Raw genomic sequence first — 25,488 nt, forward strand, 5'->3', positions numbered from 1 at the left:
TCCAAACTTGCGCTTGCGAAATTCAGTCCCTTTTGGAAAGTCCGTATCGATATTGGCATGAAGTGAGCTGAAGTGGCGCTGAATATTTGAAGCTTTTAAAAGCACTAATGACGTCCGACATATCAGGCAGAATGGCTTGCCATTGCGTTCAACAAAAAACAACTTTAACGCTGTTAAAAACGTCCTGTGTTCCTCGTCATATATTCGTTTAGCTGTGCATTTTTTCCTTGCCATTTTGAGAGCAAAATTGACACTCCTCAAATGGGTTTGTCCCTCCTCCTTTGCGGGATTTCACCTCACGTGCATGCACGTTTGACCAAGATACCATATTGAACTCAAGCGAAGCAAATACCCACAAAAAATAAACACAAATGTTGATATGAACGTAAAAGAGCCGCATGAAACCAGCCAAAGAGCCGCATGCGGCTCGCGAGCCGCGGGTTGGCCACCCCTGCCCTATACAGACCTCAGGCTCCCCAACAATAGCGGTAGCAGTTTGCATTATTTGATTGCAATGTTTTTCTTAATTCAGATTCGTTTCAAGACTACAGTTAGAATTAGACTTCACTTTAATGGTTAATGCAGTTATTGCAATTTTGTTGTTTTATCACAGTAGATTGGTTTATTTACATTTCAAAAACCAGAAAATATTTAAATGCTCATATATTAGGATGTGACAGACAGTTTTTGCATGATTTGAATGAGGCAAAATATCATGCTTTTTCTTTCGAATATATTGTTATGATCATTTGTTTCAGATGTACTGTAATTATTTTTGGCATAAAAATTGAATTTGGTGTTCAAAAAGTCTTTTTTCAAACTTGAGTCAAAAAGTCATTTTACAAATTTGAGTCTTGAAAAAGAGGGGGTCGTCTTATAACCAGGGTCATCTTATATTCGGGCCAATACGGTATGTTCTTGGTCCTCTTGAGTCCAGATGATTTTTTTTGTCAATCAACATGTTTTCTCACTTTAAGTGGGTTCCCAGGGGTACACTCAAATACACCATCGGAAGTAATCCGGTTCAGGCGATGTATCAAAACAAAAGTGTAAGTAAAAACATCGGTTAGGACCCACAGACAAACTTGTTCAATTGCAAATGTATCTGCGAGTGACTTGTCATATTTTCCACTCTTATCTAGCGAATTAAGTCACACAAAAACACCTCTCAGCTTGAAACAATATGGATTACTCTCCATTGCTGAAAATCATATACAGGGTACATTATTCGAAAACGAAACGAAAATAAAATTAAACTAAAAAAAACCCAAAACAAAATTTTGCAGCTTTCGAAAATAAAAAATAACTTTTGTGTTTCTTTAATTTAATTGCATTTTGTTAAACCTACAAATGTGTCAGATCATTTTGCCAGACCCTGAACATCTCTCTGAATATATCATTCAACACTATCATTCATCTCAATAAATGCAAACTGTTTGATACAGATTTGTATTAAAATATCTTGGGAAGGTGCAAGTGGACCTACCAGTGAGGATGTTTACCATATGTGGGACAAGTCCAAGATCACGTTTCTGTTTGTCTTCAAGGCAAACAGTATCAATAGGGCCACAAAATTGACTTCAAAATGTGCAATTCAGTCAGGAGTAAATTACCATTGATGCTAAACTGTAAATTCAAGCCGTAGTGTGCCGCTAATTACGTAGTCAAGTACAAAGTAGGAGTCTGTGGAATCGTTTGTTCAGCTATCATTGGTGTTAAAGCCTATAATTGAGGAGTCTGAGGATAAATATAGCTCCTCTTTATTATGATTCAGTTACTTCCGTTGAGGGAGGGAAAAAACAGTGAACATACCTAGAATTCAACAACGCAATAGGAGTGTGCATCTATCCCTGGTACCTTTTCGGGAGTGTGTTCGGCAAATTCAACAACGAGTGCTTCATTTCAATAATCCGTGCGAAACGTGAACGGCGAAACTAGATTCCGCTCCTGCGCCTGAACATGCCAACCGTCAGAAACGACAGTAGGAGGTGCTCGACACAAAGATAGGACAGCGCCGTTGAGTCGACAGATGGAGCTGCTCTAGAAACAGTCCAGCCCACCAGATTCCGCTTATTTATTTATTTATTTATTTATTTATTTATTTATTTATTTATTTATTTATTTATTTATTTATTTATTTATTTTTATTTTATTTATTTATTTATTTATTTATTTATTTATTTATTTATTTATTTATTTATTTATTTATTTATTTATTTATTTATTTATTTATTTATTTATTTATTTATTTAATGGCTTTACAACAGGGGTGGGCAATTCCGTTCCACTGGATAACAATCCTGATCATTTGAATCAGGAAACATGCAGGACACCGGCCTTCGAGGACTGGAATTGGCCACCCTTGCTTTACAATCTAGTCGAGCAAATAATATTTTTTGTTTATTTCTATTGAAAATACTTTTAATAGTTAGAAAAAAAACACACACATAAAGGTTAAACTGTTATAAGTTGTTTGTATTAAACGCTTTTTTCATTTGTTGGTAATGGGGGGGTATTTAGAATTGCATTTCACGTACAAAATAAGATTACAAATCATATTAATTTGGTAAATATGGTGATATATGAAGCAGACAGGTAGTTTTCAAGTTCTGTACATTTCATTGCATTTAGTAGACATGTTACCTGGGCAGGGGAGCATGCGGCCAGAAATTGAATTTTCCTTTTGCATTTTCTATTTAATTTCTATAACCACACTAGGTCAGATGGACAAAGAGATTTCATATATAAATAAGCCTTAGAATGTTTATCAAAATTGAATATTCACATCAACGGCAAGATTATTAATGCCGATGTCCCTTCCCCAACAGATATCTAACACAATGTCCTTGCAGGCTATGATCTTTCCTGCCCCATGCCATCAAATATTACATTTTATATTGCTATTTTGACTGTATAGTTTATTCCTATATTGTCACCATAATACTGCTGCATTGTAATCTCTCATCTTGGAATACAGTTGGCTAGGGTGCTGAAACACTTTCAGGCTATCAATATTATTAATGAAATAACTTATAATTAATGAACTAATAACTTGTAATTTATTATTTTATTTGTTTGCATTATTGATTATGTAGTTTGGGGTACCAGTCTTGTTTTTCTAAAATTATTTCTTTGTGAAAGGAAAATTACAAGTTATTTTGTAATTTTGTCTCATGGAATTAAATATCTGCATGGATTATGAGGATATTTAAAGACAGACATACAGCCCTATTGATAAGTACTATTGAAGATAAATAAATGAATGTTTAATATAAACATCAATATTTATAACTTTATTTTACATTGATGACATCAGTAAACTAAACAGAACAATAAACAAAACAAATAACATAACCTATTTTGTTATTTAGTTTTTTTGTTGTTCAGACACTATCACAATATGGACATGATTGGGGTGAGTCGTGACAGGTCAGAGTTGCTTCCGTCTGAATGGTAGTGCAGGTAAACTTCCACCTGTCTTCAGCACACTCTCGATGATCATTTGACAGCGTGCTTTCCAGTCTTGCGATAAACTCGGCGTTCTTGTTTACACAGCTTGTCTTGCCGATATTGTTGTGTGGCTGACACTTTGACTTCGAATGATGAAACCTCTTGAGCTCAAGATTCAATTTGCTCACAATCAATGAGTGGTCAGTGTTGCAGTCGGCGCTGTGGTAAGATCTCGTTTTGCAGACGGTATTCAAAGAGTTACGTCGAGTGACTACAAGGTCAAGTTGATGCCAGTGTTTTGATCTCGGATGTCTCCAAGACACTTTGCGACATGCCTTGCTTTGAAAGTAGGTGTTGGTCACGCACAAGTTGCGAACAGAGCATAGTTCTAGAAGCCTTTGACCATTTTCATTCATCTTTCCAACACCGTGAGATCCTAATACTTCGGGCCATGACAGCTGGTCCGCACCCTCGCATTGAAGTCACCTAGGACATAAAGTTGCTCAGATACAGGGATTGCACTCAGGATGGAATCTAAAGATTCATAGAAACTGTCTTTTGTTTCTGCTGTAGCCTGTAGCGTTGGGGCGTAAACACAGATGATGTTAGCTGGACCTTTGGTTGTTGCAAGACGCATTTTGAGAGTTCTTTCCGTGCCATTGGTAGGAGGTTCGATCATTTTGATTAAGTGATTCTTCACGGCGAAGCCCACTCCATGTTCCTTTGGTTGATCATCATTTTTTCTTTGCCAGAAAAAGGTATAGTGCTTTTCTTTCAATGATCCACTTCCCACAGTCGTGTTTCCTGTAAAGCAGCGATGTCTATATTCAGCAGTACAGTTCGCGATCAATCACCGCCGTCTTTCGAGTGTCTTTTACTGCTTGAAGATCTTCAGTCAGACCGGGTCTCATAGTCCGTACATTCCAGGTACCCAGCTTGAGAGCTGGTAAGATCCTGTTTTTTATCTTGTTCGCAGGTGCAAAGTTAACGATCTACTTGTCGAGCCTTAACGGTTAACTCCAGGTACCCTCTGAAGCAGGTAAACCGTGATGGGTCAGCACCTTACTGACCGGGGGCTGCCCGGCTTTAGGCGGGCGATAGCTGAACAGTGAGACTTCGATGGTCTCTCCCACCGTCGAGGACAACCCGTAGGGTCCGACTCTGCATCAACTGAGCATGGACTTATAACTCGTAAACTGCTGTCCTCCGTGTTGTGCTCTCACCAGACGGCGAGGCTGGAGTGTCCTTTCCAGGGCGCTAGCCAGGGCAGAATTTTTGAAGATCATGCGTTGCCCATTAAACATGACTCCACTCTTGGCTGCACCAACTTGATCCAAGGGAACGCTGCGCATTACATTTGGAGCTGGTTTAGCTGCAGGAGCTGCCGGAGAGATGTCGACGTCGACTATCCAACCGTCTTCGGGTCTCCACTCCGAATTTTTCCTCAGGGTTGTCTCCCGAAGCCTTTCCCGAGAATAGGCAACCCACAAGGCAGTGGGGGTTTGAGAATCAGGGTTTTCCGTCCCCTAGATGGATTGCCCTCCCAAGCTGACAAGCTCCATCTACCCGAAGCAACTGGTTTTGAGGCGCCAGTCACACGCCTTCGTCCCTTCTCCTGTTAGTAGAAGCAGTTCTGCCGGGCTTTCAGTCGAAGCCACGCGTGCAGGCCAGGAGTTGGACTCTGGTTGTCAGAGGCTCTTTGGGACGCATGCCTTATGGGAGCTTTTTATAGGCAGTGGGAGCTTATCCCCACTACCACTCCCGGCGTAACAACCTTTGGAACTTGGCCTTATTAGGAATATCTATTCTGCGGTGGGCAATTTGGGGGTACACCCGGCCTACCAGGCCACCCGGTGTGGGAGGCATCTCGTCACGCCAGTCCCGGAGGTTCCTTGACTGGAGGAATTCAACAAAGAGAGCGACATTGAGATAGTCTTTAGGATCCACGATAACTGATTAAGATATGGTTTATTGATTTAGGTTGCTCATGTGCTCCACAGGTTTCATCGTTCACACGGGGTACACCAATAAATTACACACACCCACTACATGTAGTTCATATTTTTGTTGTGTTGGTTGGATGTCTCCATCTCCATTCTGTACTACACCACACTTGTGGTCATTGAAGATAATGGCAACTCAGAGGAAGGTTTGAGGGGGGTCGGTCGGGCCTGATAGTAAGAGCCTTAATAACTGGTTCTGAAAGAGACACAAACCGAGTTAGTTTATTTAGGTAGTTAGTTATTTTTTTGATGCCAAATAGGAAATGGAAATGATAATGACGATGTTGCATGTTGTTGTTCTTGTTTTTAATATAAAATTTAATTACAGTTTTGGGGAAATTCTTTGGGCAAAAAACAAAACAAAATCAGAAATGATAGAGCTACTGGTGAAATGCAAACATAAGTACGTACTTATGCTTTCATGAAAGCAGTGTGCTGTTGTGTCGATGAGAGAGGGACGAACAGGTTAGTCTAGTAGCATTAAGGAGGAGCAAGTGTCACGAGCACACGCCTTGAAACCTTATTTTCCCCCAGGTACAAAGAACAGGTATCATTTTTCACGACGTCGTTGTGATTCGGATATAGAGCATTGAAAGGTGAGTTTAAAAACTATTTTCCTTCATAAGGATAATCTCAATTGAACAGAAACAAAAATCTATGTGTTTTAGCACGCTCAAGAATTTTTTTTCTAACTTGCTTTTTGTCGCTTGTTTAATCAGCTGTTTCCTAACGCCATGACACGACACCTAATTTATCATTTGCGAACGCCTACCAAATTATTGAGATATATTCGTGGTGCGCAGTTGTCTCGGCGAACTGTAGCAGACAGACAAGGACCATTGATTGATCTGTAGCCTGTACTAATTTTGTTTTTATTTAAAACAGTGGGTCTATTGAACATTTAAGTAACTGCCACGTTTGGGGAGAGATTTGTGTCAAAATTATTCACACAAATACTTCCACTATTTTCACGTGTTTTTCAGAGCCACGTATTTGTGATTTTCACGTTTTTCAGATCCATGGATATATTCGTGATTTTCACATGTGGTTACTAAAATTATATGGGCAATTTTCACATGTGCTTTTTATTGTTGTATGTTTTTTTATCATAACTTTATCATTTGTAAATATTCAGTTCTGTGCTTGAATTACTGACTGTGCATTTGTGGATCAGCAGAAATGTGCATTCATTTTTGACTCACACAGATGCACACGTACAGATGGGTCTCAGATATTCATTTTTTAAAAGGCTGTCTCCATTTGAACGGGGACGAGCCATCTCCCGTTTCTCGTAGGCCGATTGAGCACTCCAAATCGTCCATAGTAGGTGTGAGTGCGAGTGCGGATGGTTGAGTGTCTTTGTGTGGCCTGCGATTGGCTGGCAGCCAGTTCAGGGTGTCCCCCGCCTACTGCCCGATGACAGCTGGGAAAGGCTCCAGCACGCCCGCGACCCCCGTGGGGACAAGCGGTACAGAAGATGGACGGATGGATGGAAGTCATGATAAATGCACACACAACAATAAAAGAAACATTCCGCATATTTTTGTGGAGAATTGTGCGAAAATTACACATGTATTTGTGGATTTGAAAACACGTGAAAATCACAGATGCATTTGTCGACCTTAAAAATGTGAAATTTGTGGATGTACAATATTTGTGTGAATAATTATGACACAAATCTGTACGGAAGAGGATTAGGGCCAGTGAAGAACTTTAAAGTCAGAATTCTGAGAATAAAGTCAGAATTCTGAGTTTAAAGTCAGAAATTGGGAATTCTGACTTTGGATGAATACCGTTTTTTTCCGTGTATAGTGCGCCCCCATGTATAGTACGCACCCCTAAAAATGGCATGCTGATGCTGGAAAAAAGCTTGTACCCATGTATAATACGCACCGAATTTTTATGAATTTTTTTAAAAAAAAAATTTTTTTTTTTTTTTTTTTTTTTAAGTCCCAATGATCGTCACACACGCAGGGAGGCAATGGGTCCCATTTTTATAGTCTTTGGTATAGTCTTAACTAGGCTGGATGTAATTTTTTTTGTTGGCGTTGATTTCTCCGACTGCCCGTAAACGCACCACCGCGCTCCGTGCGCATGGAGCGTGTTTGAAGTGAACAGCAGAGAAGAAAGGAACAAGGCAAAGTGTTGTGAAATAAAATATTACCTGTAATACGGATTTAGGTAGAGAACTCTCGCTCTTTATATAGCTGACGTGTCTTGCTCATCCGTTCTGCGCATCTGTAATGGCGGCCTCCGTATGATATCCGGTTTGCGTGTGTGCGAGAGCGAGAGAGAGCGAGAGAGAGAGCGTGCGAGAGAACGCTCAACCGTAGCGCGCCGCCGACCGCCCAACTGCACCGGGCTGGCCGATTATTGTGACAGAGCCGTCGCTGAAATTTAGAAGATATTTTTAAAGTCCTGATGTACTTTCTAAAATTTAAGTGGACCTCAGTGCGCACTGCGCAGGGAGCTTAATTTGGTGCGGTCGCGCAACCGCAGCGCGCCGGGCGCTCACTGTCGCATTGCTTAAAGAGCGCCTTTGTGTTTTAGGATGAACAGCAGAGACCAAAGGAACAAGGCAAAGTGTTGTGAAATAAAATATTACCTGTAATACGCATTTTGTTATTTGCTGATTGAAACTGCTAATTAAACTGTGAATTGAAACTAATAGGAAGAAAACAACTCTCGCTCTTTATATAGCTGACGTGTCTTGCGCATCCGTTCTGTGCATTTTATTTCACAACACTTTGCCTTTCTTCTCTGCTGTTCACTTCAAACACGCTCCATGCGACCGCAATGCTCTCGTATCAGACGCTTGCTCGATCACCTGCTCGTTTGCTGTCCCGTGCGCGCACGAAGCGCGGTGGTGCGTTTACGGGCAGTCGGAGAAATCAACGCCAACAAAAAAAATTACATCCAGCCTAGTTAAGACCATACCAAAGACTATAAAAATGGGACCCATTGCCTCCCTGCGTGTGTGACGATTATTGGGACTTAAAAAAAAAAAAAAAAAAAAAATTAAAAAAAAAAAAATTTTTTTTTTTTTTTTTGTACCCATGTATAATGCGCACCCCGGATTTTAGGACAATAAATTAGTAAAATTTTGCGCACTATACATGGAAAAAAACGGTAATACCAAGAGCAAGACTAATTGCAGTGTTTTTTGTCTTTTTTGACTTTAAAGTCTACTGATAGTGTCGTCGAAATAAAACTCAAATTCAAATTTCAAATTGTTTAAAGACTTTAAAGTCAGAATTCCCAATTTCTGACTTTAAACTCAGAATTCTGACTTTATTCTCAGAATTCTGACTTTAAAGTGGGAATTCTGACTTTATTCTCAGAATTCTGACTTTATTCTCAGAATTCTGAGAATAAAGTCAGAATTCCCACTTTAAAGTCAGAATTCTGAGAAAAAAGTCAGAATCCTGTCACCCCTCGTTTTTTTTTCTTCACTGGCCCTAATCCTCTTCCGTAAATCTGTTCTCATAGCCAATTGAAAAATATATCACAGTGATGAAATGGGAAAACAAATAGAATTTTAATGTTACAAAATAATCCTATATTCTCTTCTTGGAATTTGTTCCCATCTGTTTTCAGATTTCTACACATTCCTCATAAAGACCATGTGCTATGCATGTAGTACCGTATTGGCCCAAATATAAGACAATGTTTTTTGCACTGAAATAAGACTGAAAAATTGGGGGTCGTCTTTGTGCGCAGCGGTAAATTAAAGGTTGCTGGTATCGACTGAGTATGTTGCTGTGATCGTGTGCGTCTTTGACACAAAGTGAGTGTATACATTTCATTGTTACTGCTGTCCACTGTTGTGCCGATTGTCCGATCGCGGTTTGCTTCGTGGGCGCGCCGTTTGATTGACAGCTCCGGCGCGCTCCTTTAAGTTTGCCTCGCATCGTACGAGTAGCCATTACGCAGCGGCAAGGCGGCTAACGCTCGGCAGCAAATGTATTTTGTTGTCTCGATGACTTATGTTTTGTGTGTTGCCGAGAGGATTCCATTTATGGTTACTTAGTATAGCGGAACCGTTACGCGGAGTTAGTTATGTAATGGGTGTCTACGAGTGTTGTGTGACGTCAAATGTTGAGCGTTGATTTACGTGCTGTAATTCTGTCTGATGCAGAACCACACAGACACACCCCACAAACCACACACACCTTTCACACGCTTCACACAATACCCTTTTGCCAGTTTGCCTGCATGCCCCTATGAGCCACAGTGCCTGTTACTTTTTTGCCAATAATTCAGTAAAGCAATCAAAACTGAACCATGTCTTCCCTCCTGTGTTCTGACCGACACCCGGGGGCGAAAAGAGCATAATCATCCGACCCAATCACCTATACAGTCCTCAGGCTCCCCAACAATAGGGGTAGCAGTTTGCATTATTTTATTGCAATGTTTTTCCTTATTCAGATTTGTTTCAAGACTACAGTTAGACTTCACTTTAATGGTTAATGCAGTTATTGCAATTTTGTTTTATGACAGTAGATTGGTTTATTTCCCTTTCAAAAAACAGATGCCATTTATTTACAAATGTGATTGCACTTTAGTATTGTTGCGTTTTGTTCAAGACGTCCGTCGTTGAGCAAGAAAACAAAGATGTGGAGTAATAGTTGGTTCTTTATTTGCAAGATCTTGGGTTGCTTCACAGCAGTCAGTACAAGTGCACTTCAGCAGATGAGAACAACAACGTCCGACTCCAGATCAGAAGGTTTTATACTCTCCGCAAGCAGGAATACGGAAGGGAAGAAAGGGGAGGGGAAAAGAAGGAATAACATATCCTCATAAGAATGTCTTGTTAGCTACTGAATGTTTTGTATCAATGTGTCATGACGTTAATGAGCTCTTTCTTATGTGTAATGCAAAAGTTACCAAGCTGTGTGTGCCGTCTCTGTGCTCTGATGGAGCAACTATGTTTACTATAAATGAATATAGAATTAATATAGAATATTTAGACATTGCTGTTGCTCCCTTTTCAGTCTCCATTTTGACCTCGACAGAGGTCAACCAAAAAACAAGGACAAACTAACAAAGTGTGTCATGAACATGGGAATATTGGAACATCTGATTAGCGGCCAGTCAATCTAACTCATGGCTCTCAATTACAGTAGTGATCAGTCCGTGTCACAAAGAGCGGAATCAAGGAATACAACAACATCCATATATCATGTAAAACAAACACAGATGATTCCCCGTGCTCACGCCAGGGTTGGAGGAATAGTGGCGGCTGTAGGCATGAGAGTATCGATGTCCGTCCAGGTGTCATTAGAATGTGCGTCGGGAATTTGTACCAAGTTTGTAATTTGAGCCATATCAGTGGAGAAACGATAAAGAGCAAGAGCATAAATACCTAGCATTAAGAGAGTAAATGAGGGAGGACAGGGTGGGGGCTGCAAAGGTGATGCATGGTCAAAAACATGTCAGCAAGAAACCGCCGTGAGGAGGAGGTCTCGCCTCAATTCTCCTGTTCAACTTGAGTGTGTGAGTGAAAGATCTGCGGCATGCTATAATGCAGGAAAAGGCTCACACGGTCCCTTTGCCTTAGGCGACCAAAATGTTATCAATAACATCAGTCCGGGATAACACTTGCTCATAGTAGTTCAGCCGTTGGGGGCTTGGAACGCCCACTGGTGGAGGGTTAGCACAGTTCTTACCCCCTTTGCAGCTCTGCTCCGTCCGGAAGGAACCTGAAAACGTCTGCTGTGCAGTCTTTGTCTGCAGTGGCTCAGGGTAGACTACCTGGCCACAAAGGGGAAGAGGATTATTCTGCCTCTTTTTCAATTGGGAGTGGGGACGCTGTCGATGGCGGATCTGGATCTTTACAGGAATCCTTTACAGGGGCACACTGAGATAGATGATACCACGTGTCTCCTTTGCCGGCCAGCCGGACGGCATGCGATGTGCGCTCCACCACTGCAAAGGGTCCAGTCCCCCGAGGCTCTGTCCACTTTCTCTTCAGGACTTTCAGCCAGATAGTTGGGGTGATTTGAATCTCGGCGGACCCATCTGGGTCCGCTGCAGTGTGCTCAGCAAACCTGGAATCATAAAACTGGACAATTGGTCTAAGATGTGTGTGTGTGCGCTTACCACCATCCGGATCAGCAACTGGAAGCGCCGAAATTGAGCCAGGAAAACAGCAACCTTTCTGCAAATGGTGGTGGTGGCAAATGGGGTTTATAGCCCTTGGATTGACGTTACATCTGGGGTGCCACAAGGGGGGTGTAGTTTCACCATATGTCTTCCTCCTTTATATGGTTACCCGGGATGCTTTGTTTGAGGACACTCTTGATGTTGGATATGCAGATGACATCAGGCTGTCAAGAGCGATCCCCATATCCAGCATCATGTCAGACTCATCAATGTGCCTGGAGACACAAAGGCTGGATGAATGGGCAGCAAAGCACAAAATGACACTCAACGGGAAAAAGTCGGTTGAACTCCGGATATGTTTTGCACGAAAACCACCACAACCCCCCCACTGATGCTGGGGGGGCCAGGAGGTACCTGTTGTGGAGACTACAAAGTATCTAGGACACCATCTCGACCAGAACCTCACTGGAGATGCACACATTGCAAACACAATAAAAACTGCCTCCAAGCGGTTGCACTGTGATTGGGAGACATGGGCTACCTGCAGATGACCTTATCACTATCTACATCATTCTCATTAGGCCATGTCTGGAGTACAGTTCAGTGCTCTTGGTGGGCTGCTCTAAAAGACAACAAGCAGAGCTTGAGCGAGTCCAGACACGTGCCTGCAAAATCATGACAAGGAGAGCAGGCAATTTCTCACAACCCCTACCATCACTTCAGACCAGGAGGGAGGAGGCTGCAGTGAAGCTGGTCTGAGACATGCATGATCAGCAATACCCTCTGCATGACCTGTTACCTCAGACACAAGGCAGTGCCACTGCTAGGAGTTTGAGGAACCAACAAAAGCTGACTGAACCTGAACCTAGGGCCAAGACCAACAGGCTGAGAAACTCCACATTGTATACTGCAGTCGGACTGTATAATGACATTATTTTGACAGTATCTTAAACAAGCAAAACAGCATGGCCACCAAAACTGACACCTTTTCCATGCCCAGAACTTTTTCCATGCTCCGATGCCTTGAAAAACATGTTTTTAAATATATAATATTTTACTGTTTGTTGTTATTGTAAAGTTCTGCTGTTTCTTCAGTCGGGCCTTTTTTTTGGCTCCACTGCAAGCATGAATTAATAAAGTCAAATCAAATAAAAAAAACTCAAAAGGGGTGTGCCCAGTTTGGGCATTAACAGACATATGCACACACATCAATGCGAGAGGGAGTGCTTGAACCCAATTCAAATTCAGTGTATCTTTCAGTTATCTATGTCATGTTCAATTCAATTCATGTTCAAATCATTCATCATTTTCCCAAAAAGGTTCAGGGTTCAACTGCTAAATTTCTTTTAATATTCATAAAATTTAATAATAGGCATTCACACTTGTGTTATTTTACACCATTCACTTCCTTCTTTTTCTTAAATTCACATCATTCAGCACATTCAAATCACATTCGGAAAGATTCTCAACATTCCCAAAATTGCCAAATTAAAACATTTCACGTTGTCACGTTTAAAATTTCCGCAAAATTTCACAAAATTTCGTTTTTCACCTCTAATTTCTACATTTTTCAAGTAATTCAACTCATTCTAACATCATTCTGCAGCATTTCTCAGACGTTATTCAGTTTCTTCGCCTTCACGCGCAATTTCTCCAGAAATTGCATTATTTAGTTATTATTCTTTTATCAAACAGATTCCCTATTCCTTGTAATTGGTCTATTCATCTCCTACATTAAATGACCTAAATATTTGTTGCTTATCTTGTAGCTGTATGATACATCACCGTTTGCATTTCATTTTAAATAAATAAAAAAATAAAAAAATAAAACCTTATTATCCCTAAATTGTTACCATGCAATGTATCCATTCCATGTTGTTGCCTCTCGTTCACTCCCTTCCTTCTTCTGCTCCTTCCATCACTGTATGTTGAATTCTTACATGCCCTGTCGAGGCTTTAAAAACAAGTACATTTGAAAAAACATTGAATCTCATAATTTACAAATTGATTCTACTTACTCATTTACACTCAACTCTCCCCCCTTTGACACATTCATACAAAACACATTCAAAAGGGACCAACAAAGCGTGCCGGCACAGTATCATACTGATCGTAGCTGGACTAGCTGATCCAGTCCTGTCCGGTCATAGGACTGAAACGGGCCTTCCACATTAAACCATTTTGTCATCAAGATGGCGGCGCGTGCCACGGAGCGACCTCTCTCTGTCCCGCCCGTACGGTGTTTTGTTCGTTTAATGAGTGTTAGTCCGAAAGTTTTGTGTGTTCGTCTCGTCGTACTGAGTAGTGCTACAAGTACAGCAGGCAGGATCTGCTCGACATCGGCGAAAGCGAGTTTTGTGGCGTTCTGGACTTTGAAGCGGGGACATTAAAGAAGCTCGGACTGCTCCATCCTGAAACGTCGCCTGCTGTTCCTCGCCCGGTTAGGGAGCGTCGGAAGCGGTGTGCGAGGAGGCTGAAGAGGGGCAAGCGCGGGGGCGTCCGGGCCAGGCTGGCGGCCAACCCAGCTCGCCCGGCCGTGACTTCCATTCTTCTGGCGAATGTTCGATCGTTGGACAACAAAATGGATTACGTTCGCCTGCTGAGATCTACGAACCGGACAGTGCGTAACAGCTGTGTGCTCGTGTTCACTGACACTTGGTTGACTGTCAACATTCCAGACTCTGCTGTACATCTGAAGCGGCTAGCGTGCTATCGGGCGGACCGGGCTATTGTAAAAGGGGGAAAATCGCGAGGAGGTGGAATATGCGTCTACATCCGTGACGAATGGTGCCGGGACTCTGTAGTGGTATGCAAGCACTGCTCGCCACTGGCGGAGTTTGTGATCATTAAGTGCCGTCCTTTTTACCTGCCGAGGGAATTTACTGCGATTCTGCGAGTCGCGGTATACATCCCGCCTTCCAACATCAAAGGCGACAGGATCGCGGCTCTTAGTGAACTGTACCGGGCTGTCAGTGAACAACAGACGGCGCACCCTGACGGTTTCACCATCTTTGCTGGGGATTTTAATCACGCTAACCTGAAGTCTGTTTTTCCGAGGCTTCACCAACATGTTGATTTTCCAACACGTGGCGACAGCTTCCTGGACCTGGTCTACTCTTCACATAAAGGAGCTTTCAAAAAGCCCCCCCCCCCCCCCCCCATCTTGGTCTCGTATGTGAGATTGCTGTTTGTGGACTTCAGTTCTGCCTTCAACACCATTGTGCCACAACGACTCATCTGCAAACTCGCCAAGCTGGGCCTCAGTACCTACCTCTGCAACTGGCGACTAGACTTCCTCAGTCAGAGACCTCAGGTGGTACATGTTGGCAACAAGATCTCCGCCAGCATCACGCTGAGCACGGGAGCCCCCCAAGGCTGCGTGCTCAGTCCGCTGCTCTTCACCCTGCTGACGCATGACTGCGCTGCGAGCTACAGCACCAACCGCATAGTGAAATTTGCTGACGACACGACTCTGGTGGGTCTCATCACCAAGGGCGACGAGACTCAGTACAGGTTGGAGGTTGACCTTCTGACTACGTGGTGCAAGGACAACAACCTCCTGCTGAACGTCAACAAGACCAAGGAGATTGTTGTTGACTTCCGGAAGGGTCACACCCAACACCTGCCGCTGACCATCGACGGTGCTGTGGTGGAGAGAGTGAGCAGCACCAGGTTCCTGGGGGTGCACATCAGTGAGGATCTCTCCTGGTCCCCCAACACCGCATCACTGGCGAAGAAGGCCCAGCGGCGCCTGTACTTCCTGCGGAAACTCAGGCGAGCGTGTGCTCCTCCGGCCGTCATGACTACATTTTACCGTGGCACCATTGAGAGCGTCCTCTCCAGTTGTATTGCTGTTTGGGGTGGTAGCTGCACTGACTACAATATGAAGGCCCTCCAGCACATAGTGAACATGGCTGGTAAGATTATTGGTGCTTCACTCCCCTCCCTGAAGGACATTTACACCTCCCATTTCACCCGCAAGGTGACCACGATTGTGTGTGATGTGAGTCACCCCGCTCACTCTTTGTTTGATGTTCTGCCCTCTGGGAAGAGGTACAGAAGCCTGCGCTCCCGCACCACCAGACTCACCAACAGCTTCATACTCCAGGCTGTTAGGATCGTGAACTCTCTCCCCCCCTTCTGCGTAGCGTCCTGTACTTTTGCGCTATATTCTGACTGTCTGCTGTATGCACACTTGCTCCGTTTTGCTCCTCTTATTTATTGTTATTGTTTATTTATTATTTATTCATCACTCTTATTATTCATTGTCTGTGCTTTCTTGTTTTTTCTTTGTGTTGTTTGCTTGTATGTACGTAGGTCGTGTACTATGTCTTGTCACCGTGGGATAGTGGAAACGTAATTTCGATTTTTTTGTGTGTCTTGGCATGTGAAGAGATTGACAATAAAGCAGACTTTGACTTTGACTTTGAAATCGTAGGTATCTGTACTATACTTTTCAGGTGAGAGGAATTCCATCCCCCATCGTGACAACAACACCCCAACTCCAAACCATCCCGGCCAATCATATTGCGCACGCACACACCGACACACTCACAGACACACGGGCACCCATTCATTCACCTTTCCAGCTCAACTCTCATCCCACAACAAGCAAATTTAGTATGTAAGTGAGCAAGCAAACTTTGAATCCTAAAAATAATTCGACCTGTTTGGACAGTCTCGCCAATTAAATCTTTCGTAAATACATCAATCCAAGTTTCAATAAAATTCAGAATAAATATTTCTACTCGAGAGGCTAAGTATGGGTCTGTGTTATGCGGGAGCATGCCGCATCAGATAGCTCCCAAAAAAATTGTCCTAATCAATTATTCTCATCAAAAAGTAAAAAAAAAATAGTCAGACTAATTCCTCTGGCTCTGATGTTTTACTTTGGCATGTTGTTACGTAACTGTCGCTTTTATGCATAATTAAAGGTCAGAAGTTCTTACGGCACTTTTAACTCTCCTTTTAATGGACACAACTCTCTGACAACATAATTTCCACTGAGGTGTAATTAACTATTAACTATTGTATTGATTAGGTACATTGAGCAACCTAGCCACCTTTTGACTGAATTCAATTGGGTCCAAATGTCTTATTACCAATTTAAAAAATTCCATTGGCTAAATTTCAACTCGTTTTAAGTTTGACAAGCCAAAATATCTGATCCCACTGCTTTTTTCCTACCATTTTAGTATACTATTTGTATTATCTAAATCTATTCCACACATTATTCCCATTTTATCAAAACTCCTCAGTTATGTAAAACTCAGTGCCAAACAAGCTTCCATCCTCTTTGACCCAAGCCCCACCAAGTTTGGTAACGCTTCAGCAAGGAGTCCAGTTCGGTTGTTGGACACTTTGTTTCACGCGTCTTTCGCAGCACCTCACTGTCTCAAGTTCTGCTTTAGTCATCTCAGAGCCAACCTGTCCGACACTCTTGATTGAGTCAATTTTACAAAATGTCAATTTTCATCTTGTGAGCTCCTCCACCTTTCAACAGCTGTACTCATCTCTGAGGATGATGGTTTTCTTCCGGAAAACAGTGCTTGCCTCCCCCCAAGCACGAAAACAGTCTTTCTTGAGTGCCTAATATTTCCAGATATCAATATGATAGATAGATCAATTGGATTTGTGCTGCAATTCACAAGCAGACCCCCCTTGCTCCAACTCAGCTCATTGTCTAGCTCCAGAAAATTCCTTGAACTTCCAGACGGAGCTGTAGCTCTTATCTGATTCCTCCCTTCCTCTCATATATTACTGTTACAAAAGCCTATCTAACCGTCTTTTGGAAATTATTATTGTATCGCATTATAAAAAAATATATATCATGTGGGCGTTCGTTAGGCCCACAGTTACACATAGTATTGCAATGATTAGTCCAAGCATGCTTCTTTCACACCTGTTGGCAAGCGGTTAAACGTTCATCTCTCTGGGCGGCGGTTTCAATGGTCAATGTCGTGTATGAATTCTTTGCCCGTCATCATTCATTCTGACCATCATCCTGTCTTAGTCTCCCTCGCCATCACACACGGCCCCCGAAACGGGCACATCCCGACTACGTGTGCAGCCACAGCCCCGCCCAAGCGAGAGAGGGCCCGGCATTGCAACATCGATACGTCCACCCCTGTAGCGATCATGCCGGCCCCTACCCGCACGCGCACAGCATACGACCACGCGCAGACACCAGGCCACACGCCCCGGGAGGAGCGCATGCACACTCATCAGTCTCCCACTCTCAAAGGGCAGGCCAATTTTGCTGTTGCGCCCTTCGTCATGTTCACATTCGACATCTTTCACTTACACGTCTTCTACACAACATTTGTTGTCTCTTATTCTTGTCCTATCAAGCCACCGTTCTACTCACTTTCTGCCACACACGTCTTATTTTCTCTACTGCCACACCTTGCTCATCTTAGTTTCTCTAACTTAAACACACCATTGTCCACTTCTCAATTTCCCTATTATCACTCAACAGCCTCCTGAACATTCTCCATTACTGATTTCTTCCAGAGAACACACATCTCACTCCCACACACTCATATACACACTCATGAGGATCCTCTGCGCGCACAAATATAATAGGACGACAACAGACTGACATTAAAATTTCACAGACATCACGCACAAACACATAACAGCAGTCAATTCTTCCAATCTGACAACCAATTTAGCTTCAGTTTTTTGTAACAATGCCACACATCAGTTTTGTGATCATCAGTAGAGAAGTGTCCAGATCTTTGAAAGTTCTTAATCCAATCAGTCATTTATTTTCGGTTTTCATCGCACTTTTTTGGCGGAATGTTTTCTACTTGAATTGCAACAGTGGCAATCAGTTAATCTCTCACACTCTTATCTGCCAATGGGAGTGCTTTCAGATCAAACCAATCCTTCTCTCGATCAAATTCACCTTCCATTTTCACAATTAATCCAAATTGATACTATTAATAATATGTAATAATAAAAACAACTAATGTAACAATTATGAATAAAAAACTGCAACAATATTACAATCAGACATTCAAGGGCCAACGCCCTAAATATGTCTGCTCTGCTTTATAGCAACAGACCCAACACCCTATCGCCCTCCACAGTACAAACAAGACAATACATGAGCACAACAGCACAAAAACACTCACAAATGACATAACATAAAAGAAAACCCCGGATTACCCCTCGGAAGTTTTAACACAATATAAAGAAAACTCCGGATTCCCTCTCGGAAGTTTTAACGCAATAGAAAGAAAACTCCGGATTCCTCCTCGGAAGTTTTAACACAACATGAAGAAAACTCCGGATTCCCCCTCGGAAGTTTTAACACATTAGAAAGAAAACTCCGGATTCCTCCTTGGAAGTTTTAACACATTAAAAAGAAAACTCCGGATTCCCCCTCGGAAGTTTCAACACATTAAAAAGGAAACTCTGGATTCCCCCTCTGAAATTTTAACATATTAGAAATAAAACTCCGGATTGCCCCTCTGAAGTTTTAATACAAAAGAAATAAAACTCCGGATTCCCCCTCGGAAGTTTTAACACATTAGAAGGAAAACTCCGGATTCCACCTCTGAAGTTTTAACACAATAGAAAGAAAACTCCAGTTTCCCCCTTGGGGGAACAAACGAAAGAAAACACCATAAAGAAACAGTATCAAATTTAGGGTCAGGAAAGACAATTCCTCTATGGTACGGAGGCCACAGTTTATGAAGGAAAAAGCCTTCTTACCTTCTTAAGGTGCGGTCCCGGGCCTCCAGACCGCAGAAGAAGCTCTCCCCCACGGAAGTCTTAAAACCGCTCAACTGGACATCACGTTGGGGTCACCAATTGTTGCGTTTTGTTCAAGATGTCCGTCGTTGAGTAAGAAAAAGATGTGGAGTAATACCGTTTTTTTCCATGTATAGTGCGCAAAATTTAACTAATTTATTGTCCTAAAATCTGGGGTGCGCATTATACATGGGTACAAAAAAAGTTTTAATTTTTTTTTTTTTAAATTTTTTTTTTTTTTTTTTTAAAGTCCCAATGATCGTCACACACGTAGGGAGGCAATGGGTCCCATTTTTATAGTCTTTGGTATGGTCTTAACTAGGCTGGATGTAATTTTTTTTGTTGGCGTTGATTTCTCCGACTGCCCGTAAACGCACCACCGCGCTCCGTGCGCGCACGGGACAGCAAACGAGCAGGTGATCTAGCAAGCGTCTGATACGAGAGCATTGCGGTCGCATGGAGCGTGTTTGAAGTGAACAGCAGAGAAGAAAGGCAAAGTGTTGTGAAATAAAATGCACAGAACGGATGCGCAAGACACGTCAGCTATATAAAGAGCGAGAGTTGTTTTCTTCCTATTAGTTTCAATTCACAGTTTAATTAGCAGTTTCAATCAGCAAATAACAAAATGCGTATTACAGGTAATATTTTATTTCACAACACTCTGCCTTGTTCCTTTGGTCTCTGCTGTTCATCCTAAAACACAAAGGCGCTCTTTAAGCAATGCGACAGTGAGCGCCCGGTGCGCTGCGGTTGCGCGACCGCACCAAATTAAGCTCCCTGCGCAGTGCGCACTGAGGTCCACTTAAATTTTAGAAAGTACATCAGGACTTTAAAAATATCTTCTAAATTTCAGCGACGGCTCTGTCACAATAATCAACCAGCGCGGTGCAGTTGGGCGGTCGGCGGCGCGCTACGGTTGAGCGTTCTCTCGCGCGCTCTCTCTCTCGCTCTCTCTCACTCTCGCACACACGCAAACGGGATATCATACGGAGGCCGCCATTACAGATGCGCAGAACGGATGCGCAAGACACGTCAGCTATATAAAGAGCGAGAGTTCAGTTCTCTACCTAAATCCGTATTACAGGTAATATTTTATTTCACAACACTTTGCCTTGTTCCTTTCTTCTCTGCTGTTCACTTCAAACACGCTCCATGCGACCGCAATGCTCTCGTATCAGACGCTTGCTCGATCACCTGCTCGTTTGCTGTCCCGTGCGCGCACGGAGCGCGGTGGTGCGTTTACGGGCAGTCGGAGAAATCAACGCCAACAAAAGAAATTACATCCAGCCTAGTTAAGACCATACCAAAGACTATAAAAATGGGACCCATTGCCTCCCTGCGTGTGTGACGATCATTGGGACTTGGGAAAAAAAAAAAAAAAAAAAATTAAAACATTTTTTTTTTTTAAAATTCATAAGAATTGGGTGCGTATTATACATGGGTACAAGCTTTTTTCCAGCATCCGCATGCCATTTTTAGGGGTGCGTACTATACATGGGGGCGCACTATACACGGAAAAAAACGGTAGTTGGTTCTTTATTTGCAAGATCTTGGGTTGCTTCATGGCCGTCAGTACAAGTGCACTTCAGCAGAACAACAAGGTCAGACTCCAGATCAGATTTTATACTCTCCGCAAGCAGAACTACGGAAGGGAAGAAAAGGGAGGGGAAAAGAAGGAAAAACATATCCTCATAAGAATGTCTTGTTATCTACTGAATGTTTTGTATCAATGCGTCATGACGTTAATGAGCTCTGCCTTATGTGTAATGCTAAAGTTACCAAGCTGTGTGTGCCGTCTCTGTGCTCTGATGGAGCAACTATGTTTGTCTAAATTAATATAGAATTAACATAGAATATTTAGACATTGATGTTGCTCCCTTTTCAGTTTACATATTTAAATGTTCAGATATTAAGATGACAGACATTTTTTGCATGATTTGAATGAGGCAAAATAACATACTTTTTCTCTCGAATATATTGTTGTCATCATTTGTTTCAGATGTACAGTAATTTTTGGACTATAAGTTGCGTTTTTTTTCATAGTTTGGGGGGGGACTTATAATAAGGAGCGACTTATATGTGATTTTTTCAAAAATTTTCCTAAAAAAAAAAAAAAAGTGAAACCGCGATGTAGCAAGGGATTACTGTCATTTGAATTTCAAGTGACGTCAGCAGCGCGATGCGGCGTGGCGCGGCGATTGTTTACAAAAAGGACAAAGAATGATCACGGGAAGACGAAGATGACGAAGGGCCCCACGTACTACCGGCATCATTAGCGGCTTTGTTTTTAAGTGACACGGAGGACGAACAGTTTGAAGGATTTAAGGATTTGGAGTGACACAGAAGGTTTGAAAAACTATTATGGCTTTTACGCATGCCCGGTCCTACTCTACGGAGCTCTCTTTCACCTCCGTGGATTGAAGTGGGGAGCCGGCGCTCGGCCGGGTGGCTGTCCAGGGACGGTGGATGGGGCTCGGACATGGCTTTTACGCATGCCCGGTCCTACTCTACGGGGCTCTCTTTCACCTCCGTGGATGGAAGTCGTGGGCCGGCGCGAATTTCAAGTGACGTCAGCAGCGCGACGCGGCGTGGCGCGGCGGTTGTTTACAAAAAGGACAAAGAATGATCACGGGATGACGAAGATGACGAAGGGCTCCACGTACTACCGGCATCATTAGCGGCTTTGTTTCTAAGTAACACGGAGGACGAACAGTTTGAAGGATTTAAGGATTTGGAGTGACACAGAAGGTTTGAAAAACTATTATGGCTTTTACGCACGCCCGGCCGGTCCTACTCTATGGAGCTCTCTTTCACCTCCGTGGATTGAAGTGGGGGGCCGGCGCTCGGCCGGGTGGCTGTCCAGGGACGGTGGATTGGGCCCGGTCATGGCTTTTACGCACGCCCGGTCCTATTCTATGGATCTCTCTTCCACCTCCGTGGCTGGAAGTCCACGCCGCCACACGCCTGGAAGTTTGTTTTGTTAAATAAATTACCAAACCCACATCTTTCCTTGTACTTTGTTAACGCTACAATATATGTATGATCTACTATAGTAGATCTGTGGAATAACGACGAGGCTGACGTCAGGGCGCACACGCGGCGTTTTTGACAAAGGACGAGGAATTTGATCAATGGATTTAATGACCGTGCACAGATGGTTTAATATTATTGCTTATATAATAGTTATCTATCCAATCACTTTCTGAACCGCTTAGTCCCGACGGGGGTCGCGGGAGTGCTGGAGCCTATCCCAGCCGTCATTGAGCATCCTTCTGAGGTATGGTTGCCCGGACAAATACGTCAGAATACTGCGTTTATTACATGACGGAATGACAGCCACAGTGCTCAATAACAGCTCCTTGACTGAGCCTTTCACTGTAGAGACAGGGGTCAAACAGGGATGCATTATTGCACCCACCCTGTTCTCTGTCTTCATTGCCGCCATACTCCACCTCATCAACAAAGAACTACCACACGGAATCCCAATATGGTACAGGACTGATGGCAGGCTCTTCAACCTTAACAGGTTCAAAGCCAAAACCAAGATCAGAACCACCACGGTCGTGGAGCTCCAGTATGCAGACGATAATGTCATAGCAGCACACTCTGCAGAAGACCTCCAGGGCATCCTGAACTCCTTTGCTAAGGCATACAGAGCCCTGGGTCTGACCGTGAACATCAAGAAGACCCAGGTGCTACATCAACCCCCACCCAACCAGCCATCTACTCCGCCCATCATAAATGTGGACAACACTGCACTTGATTATGTTCACCATTTCCCCTACCTCGGCTGTTTTCTCTCCTCCAAAGCGGACATTGACTCCGAGGTCAACCATCGCCTGAGCTGTGCCAGTGGAGCGTATGCCAGACTCCGGAAAAGAGTCTTCGAAGACCGAGACCTCCGGGTTGACACCAAGCTCCTGGTTTACAAAGCTGTGGTTCTCCCCACCTTACTTCACGGGGCAGAGTCATGGACAACCTACAGCAGGCACCTAAGAGCTCTTGAACAACACCACCAGAGAACCTTGAGGAAAATACTCCGGATCAAATGGGAGGACAGACGCACAAACATCAGCGTTCTGGAGGAAGCCAGGATACCGAGCATCACCACCTTAATAATGCAGCACCAACTCCGATGGACAGGACATCTCATCCGCATGGCTGACACCCGCCTCCCCAAACAGATGTTATACTCCCAGCTGGAGAGAGGTCCGCGAGCCCCGGGCGGGCAAAAGAAACGTTTTAAGGACAACCTCAAGACCAATCTCAAGAAATTCCAAATAACATCTCGGGACTGGGAGCGCATCGCCTTGAACAGGAACTGTTGGAGGGCAGCGGTGCAAGAAGGTGCAGCACATCACGAAAAGGAACTCCGCCGTGTCGCAGAAACCAAACGACAACTCCGAAAGGAAAGACAAAAACTGGCTCCAGCACGACCACAACCCACCACCACTTTCCCCTGCCCACACTGCACAAAAATATGTGGATCCCGGATCGGCCTCTACGCCCACCTGCGGACCCACAAGTAGACGACCCTGAAAAGAAGACCGTCATACTCGTTCCGAGTGACCGCCGATGATGATGATAATAGTTATCTATCCAATCATTTTCTGAACCGCTTAGTCCCGACGGGGGTCGCGGGAGTGCTGGAGCCTATCCCAGCCGTCATTGGGCAGTAGGCGGGGGACACCCTGAACTGGTTACCAGCCAATCGCAGGGCACACAGAGACAAACAACCATTTGCACTCGCACTCACACCTAGGGACAATTTGAAGTCTTCAGTCGGCCTACCAAGCATGTTTTTGGGATGTGGGAGGAAGAGAACATGCAAACTGCACACAGGGAGGGCCGGAGGTGGATATATAATAGTTATTTGATATGTAATTTATATATCGTTATATAGGCCTGTGAAATATTTTGAAGTGAAAGCGCCGTCAGCGGCGAGCACCCATTGTTGACAGAGGACGATCGATGGATTTAATGATTTGGAGTGACACAGATGGTTTTATAAACGTGTTATTTATGTAATAGTTTTTTTAAATAACTCTGAATGTTACGTCAGGCCCGTTCTCAGCTCTTCGTTTGTGTTTATATCACGTTAGCATACCTATCGTTTAGCCTGTTGTTGCTCGTTCATGTCTGTTCCTGGTGTTGGATTTTGTTGAATAAATTTCCCCCTAAAATGCGACTTATGCTCCGGAGCGACTTATATGTTTTTTTTCACGTTATTGTGCATTTTATGGCTAATGCGACCTATAGTCCGAAAATTACGGTAATCATTTTCTGTATAAAAATTTAATTTGGTGTTCAAAAAGCCTTTTTTTCAAACTTGAGTCTTGAAAAAGAGGGTGTTGTCTTATAATCAGGGTCATCTCATATTCGGGCCAATACGGTATTTATAATCTAAGAATTATGAAGCTGTGATTGATTGCAATATATACAATTTGTGCTTTGAAATACTTGCAGTCAGTAAATTGTGTGATTTCTTCTTCATAGTACTGTATTTTAATATTTTAAATATTAGCTTCTTTATGTAGGTAGATCGAAGCATATCCATCCATTCATCCAGTCATTACCAGTGGGACTGAATTGGTCTCATTGCTAATTTGAATATTATATCCTTTGTTATCATATAAACACTAAAAACAGTCGATAAGAATTATTTACTGAAGTCTCTTGCGCTGAGGTTTTGGTAGTTTTCAAACGCTTTTTAACACTTGTGTTATGTTAAGGGTCAATCTGACCCATTTCAATTTTTGGGTTGACCAAAGTGCAGGTTATCTTTTCTTTTTTTCCATGAAATGTTGTGACCTTTTCTCCTCGAGGGTCATGGACTGCTATGTAAAATCTGGACACTTTGATGTGTTGTGAAATGTCTGCACACAGTTTGTATACAAAAATGATGTTGAGGGTCATGTGGACCCAGACACAAAGTAGCTGTTCAAATCCAAAATAAACATGTCTCTTTGATGTACTTCATTTTGATTGCCTCTGAATAAACATTCAGAACCAAGTGTGTGTGGAAGAGGGACTTTCTCACCCCTGTCCTTGTCACTTTTTCGATGGCTGTTCTTAGAGAAACACACCAAAAATGACCATTCACGTGAGGGGTGCTTGCATTCCACAACTTCCCCTTTACCAGAAATTCCAAAATTTCAAATTTGAAATT

General features: G+C 43.1%; 2 protein-coding genes across 8 annotated transcripts in view; one reads left to right on the forward strand and one right to left on the reverse strand.

Moving 5' to 3' along the window:
• The window catches only part of gtf2h2 (general transcription factor IIH, polypeptide 2), a 122,708-nt gene extending 120,742 nt beyond the window's left edge, over nucleotides 1-1,966 (reverse strand). Inside the window, exons 1-2 of one of the 6 annotated variants that reach the window (XM_061277656.1) lie at nucleotides 1,813-1,911; nucleotides 1,487-1,540 (exon numbers count right to left, since the gene is read on the reverse strand). The gene's annotated coding sequence lies outside the window, so the exon portion shown is untranslated. The other 5 variants (XM_061277660.1, XM_061277654.1, XM_061277657.1 and 2 more) reach the window with 5 other exon arrangements.
• A 3,927-nt stretch (nucleotides 1,967-5,893) lies between these two features.
• oclnb (occludin b) overlaps nucleotides 5,894-25,488 on the forward strand; it is a 78,459-nt gene continuing 58,864 nt past the window's right edge. Inside the window, exon 1 of one of the 2 annotated variants that reach the window (XM_061279862.1) lies at nucleotides 5,894-6,049. The gene's annotated coding sequence lies outside the window, so the exon portion shown is untranslated. The remainder of the gene's footprint in view (nucleotides 6,050-25,488) is intronic. The other variant, XM_061279863.1, reaches the window with a different exon arrangement.

This window comes from Syngnathus typhle, linkage group LG5, assembly GCF_033458585.1.
Source record: "Syngnathus typhle isolate RoL2023-S1 ecotype Sweden linkage group LG5, RoL_Styp_1.0, whole genome shotgun sequence".
Lineage (NCBI taxonomy): Eukaryota > Metazoa > Chordata > Actinopteri > Syngnathiformes > Syngnathidae > Syngnathus > Syngnathus typhle.